This window comes from Stegastes partitus, unplaced genomic scaffold, assembly GCF_000690725.1.
Source record: "Stegastes partitus isolate 25-593 unplaced genomic scaffold, Stegastes_partitus-1.0.2 Scaffold404, whole genome shotgun sequence".
NCBI lineage: Eukaryota > Metazoa > Chordata > Actinopteri > Pomacentridae > Stegastes > Stegastes partitus.
This window is the reverse complement of record NW_007578135.1, coordinates 417,088-422,118: the sequence shown is the minus strand read 5'-3', so window position 1 is coordinate 422,118 and position 5,031 is coordinate 417,088.

The window sequence follows — 5,031 nt, the reverse complement described above, 5'->3', positions numbered from 1 at the left end:
TTAAAGTATATTAAACACAGGGCTGCTCATTTGAATCCTATTAATTTAAGGAAGAATATTATACTGATAAGTATCAATAAACACCAGTCTTCAGTATCAAAACAATTTCAGGCAAAAAAATTAAAAAATCAGTTGACATAATTGTCATTTTTAAAGCAAATATATTAAAACAAGTGATTTTTTTTCCTCTTGTTAACATCATTACTTATCAATCACTTACATAAGAATAAAATAATTGAAAAACTGATCATGAAAGTACTCATTTGCTGCAGTTCTACTTTCCTTCTTATGTTCAGGAAATATCAGCTGTTCCCAAAATTGCCCAGCGTTTTATCTTCATTTATTTCTGGTTTGATCTGTGGTTTGCTCTGTTTCGATGGTGTGGGTCAAGTGGTATTGAGGCATGAAACAAACTGTTAATAACACCCAGCTGTGATGTTGGGTGTAAGTTGAACCTTTTAACCCACAGAGGTCAGTGGAGCAATGCTTTCCCTCTGCTGGAGCTGCTCTTTAAGAGCCTTGTGAACTTGCCGTGATGAACCTTGAGACCTTAGGAAGGATGGATCTGTGCAGCGAGTGGCCCCTGCTGCTGGGCGTTTTATCACAGTCCATTTAATGTTCCTGCTGAGACTGGTCCATGTGAGTATTTTAGATTATATCATCGCAGCTCCAGTAAACCACTGTAATATTTTCTTCCCCCCTCTAGAACATGGAGCTTCAACAATAGCAACAGCGACTGTTCAGAAGCATCCTCATATAGCATGCGTGTCTATACCTCGACTCCTCCAGCACACAATGCGCGCATACTGTTGTTGTTTTTTTTCTCTTCCTTTTTTAGTGTTGATGTTATAGATGCCCCGCATGAAATGAAAACTAACATTGCGTCTTGCAAACATATCACTTTGCCCCCTCAAAAACCGTGCACTGTATAATCCAGCACATCAGGCAACGCTGAAATGCTGAGTCGAAGAAACCTGCTTTCTGCGAACTGCGCTGCCTGCCTTCGCCGTTTCTGCTTACTCCAACATTTTATCTGCATGCAATATTTACCCAAGACATAGGCCTTCACCACACAGACAAGAAGATACTGGCCTCTGGCTTCAGATTTCTCTGTTTCCTGTTGGATCTGTGCTTGATTAATATAGCTCACAGATTGAAAAACCTATCCATAAAGTTGTCTTTGATGATAAATGGGCGCCTTGTAAACACGGGATGTGGGAAATGTAAATGACTTTGTCTTTGGTGTGCTGCTTGGTCCCTCGTCAGATATCACATGGGGAGATTCTCCATGTCTTGGATGCAGAAGAGAGGAAGGTTGGTATGAACGGGGTCCTGAGGGTTTGTGCTAATGCGAGCATGTAAAGCAGGATTTAGCTCTCCAACTGGTGCAGGCAGTTAGTCTATCAAGGGGACTGCAAAATGAAGCCAATATCTGATACCGAATCACTGATAGCTTGCATTTTCAGCAGTGAGATCATTTCTTTGTATGGGAGGATAGATTTTTGAGGATCTCTTTGTGGCTTTGGGTTGTTCCTGATGCAGTGCTGAATGAATGATCAAGTGCATTTAGGATTCCTTCAGATTAATAGAAAATGGCACCCGGAGATATCAAAGGCTGAGCAGCTGCCAGCCGAGTTAAAAATAACATGTCACAAAGAAATAAATAATTACTTCTACCTCCCTTCTTCTATGATATAAACCTGCATCTTCACAGCATATAAGCAGCACATCTATGCTGTTAAAAACAGATGCATTCCTGGAGGCCTGAAGTGTGTTTAAGCTGGTATTGGTATTAAAACAACAGCATCACTGTGCAGTAAACAGACCAAGACCACTTTGGAAGCCATGAGAATGCAACCGCTCGGATCAGTTTGCTGTTAATGTCCACCCTAAAGGCTGTGTGGGTCCGTCTGCATATCTCCCAAGCAGAGCACACCGATTTTATTACTACCATAACATGGCTGACGCTGATCAAACCTGAGGTGAGATAACATCTTAAAGTGTTGGGAGCATCCAACATGACTCCTGGTAGCCATTGTCCTTGTTGTCTCACACAGCTCTCTCCCCACTGAGATGGTTTACAGTCTGCACGGGGACTGTGGGCAAAGATATGGACCTATCGATTCCTAAAAGGACATTTACAGGAATTCATAGCCGACCACAGACGGAGCCAGTGCCTCGGGATATGGGAGTAAATTTATCAGTCGTGGATGGTATTGAAACCGAGTAAAGACTTTGATTAACTGTAAGGTGTCATATGGTCAGGATGAAAACAGTCCAAATGGGGAAATGAGCCAAGTTCATAAAACTGACAGACACCCTGGATGGAGAAGGAAAAAAAAGAAAAACTCACACTTGTAAATGTTTTATGCACTGTAGTTTATGCATGATGCATGTAAATGTATGTGCAATGTGAAGTAAAATTGATTCTGGTCCTCTGTGAGCAAGAGAAACTAGGAAAAGTATATATTTTTATAAATTTTATTTAGAAAATTCCGTCTTACTTAATTGAAATTCAAGCCATTGCGAGGTCAGATATACACTATTAAACATACCCTTTTAATATGTAGGCCGTAGCAGCGGCCAGAAGATGTGAATGATACATAAAAAGGAAGGAGAAAAAAGGAATATGACTGTTACAGAGGAAAAGAGAGCCTTTTATGGTTCAGAGTGATGAGCAGTTGTCTAAAGTACTGATATAATAATTTGGCTCCGACAGTCACTGAGTGATTTTGGGATATTTGGAATAAGCACTCTATGTACTATCTGGCAAGAACGACAGTCACTCATCACTTCCAGGAGGCCATCTTATCAAAGAGTCTGTATTTACTTTACTACTTGAGATAATAGAGAAACACGAAGCGCTAAATCTGAAACTCCATTTCTCCTTTTGTTGATGAAGTGACGCGCTCATTTCCCTGTGAACGGATGGTGACCACCTCACAGGGTCACTTCCAGATTGCTCCCAGTGTGTACAAAGGAAACTTCATCTCTGAACCCTGAGAGAGAGAGAGAGAGAGGGGGAAAAAAATGGAATATGTAGCTACAGCAGAGACCGACTGGAGACCCATCGCATTGATTCTGTGGAAAATGAAAGCTGCCTGTGATGTGTGGATGTTTGCTTATTTAATATTTATTTATTTCCCCTCCTCTAACTTAACATGCCAAAGGCGTTTTTCTTTGGCTACAGTATCTTCAGGCACAAGAGGATGTCTGTCACTCAGCGAACAAAATTGGAGAACTAAACAGACTGTTCACCTGCTATCTACCTCTGCGGGGAAGATAACACCGGCGTTGGCTCACGCGCTCGCATTCACACTCGCGGACTGCACGACGCACAACACACGGAGAGACAGATTCTTATTTTGTTGACTGCAGGATGTGCTTTGCTAAATATAGGATACAGTATCAGAGAGATGTGCATAATGCAGGAACGTTTTTTTTTTTCTTTTTCCAGTTTATACTGCATTAAGGCCTTTACGCCAACCCCACTTTCCTTTAAAAAAAAGATGTGACAGCGGCTTGATGCACCTCCTCTAGCTCGCTTTGCTGTGCGCGTCTTTATGAAAGGAGCACGAATGACAGCTGGAAATAACCGCTTCAATCTAAATTTAAATTGTAGAATTTGAACAAGTCAGATTAGTTCCATAAATAGTCAACATCAGAGAGAAAATGAGAAAAAAAAACAACCCCAAATGAATACAACAAGAGAGAACATCACGTAACAATGTCATCATATTTTCAAGGTATAAGACAATTTTCAAATTTTACATTTAATTTGCGTAAAACAGGCGTATCTATATTTAAACTAGAGCAACAAACAAGTGCAGATAACATGTGAAATGAAGTTAAGAGAAACAAAACAGGTGCTGCACATGCGACTAATCTTCTTGACAAATTATTTCGGTGCAACAATCTCATTACACACACTCACTCCTCCTCCTATGCAGGTTTGCGCTTGCTGTGTTCGCTGCGCCATCTGCGAGCCTCCAAAGTGTTTTCTGAGCAAAACACGCGAGTGGAAATGAAGTCACCGACGGCTTTGGTTCGCAGCCACGGCCGGGGACTCTGGCAGGGAAGTTGCCCGACGCTACATGACTGAGTGATGACTGGCTCAAGCAGCAGCAGGGTGAAGAAAATCTCTTATCGTGTCTAAACAGATTTTGGGTACTTCACTACCTAATACTGCATTAGCGCACCAGGCCAACATTTTATTGTCTCACCAGCGCGACTTACATTATATTACAGAGAATGAGTTGAGCACAATGGGCTACAGTTCCTCAGGCGCGCTGATTGAACCGTAATTAAGTGAATAAATTACGTGATACACTGTTGTGCACACAGTGATCGTAAATCAGAATAAAAGATCCTGCATAACGTCGCCAAAAACTGGCAAAAAAAAATAAAAATAGAAACACTAGATAGTTTGAGATAGAAGCTACAACTTTTATGAATATTATTAGTGAGCGAGGGAGTGCAGCCTTAAATTCACTGACTGCAAAGCAGAATGCAAACAATGCACAGAGCAAAACAAGCGTGCAGCAGCAATTATGTGCCACGCTATTATCTGCAAAGAAGTATGAAACTGATCACATGACCGTGAATCATTATCCCGAGCTGAAGGCTTCTTTCCACTCGGAGCTGCCATTAATATTACATGCTACACTTTTACAGCAACCTATTTGTGATGTGTCATGAAACTGCAGACACTCACATTTCTAATATTTGTATGAGGCCACAGAGGCAGGCATAAAGCAGAGATACCCGCACGGGGTCCAGAATGGTGTGAAATTACAGCTAACGAAGCAGAGAGCACGATTAGTGGCATGGTTTATGATTTACATTATCGCGCCATTACAGTATGTATTTTTAAAATGCTTCACTACTGACTTACAGTCACTGATTTATAACAGCAGGAGAGCAAATCAGTGAGATTCTTAAGCTTTATGTACCTCTCCAGTCACTGATTTAGTCTGAAAGCTCATCTCTGTGCATCAATGTTACATATTTAGAGTTGAAAAAAAAAAAAAA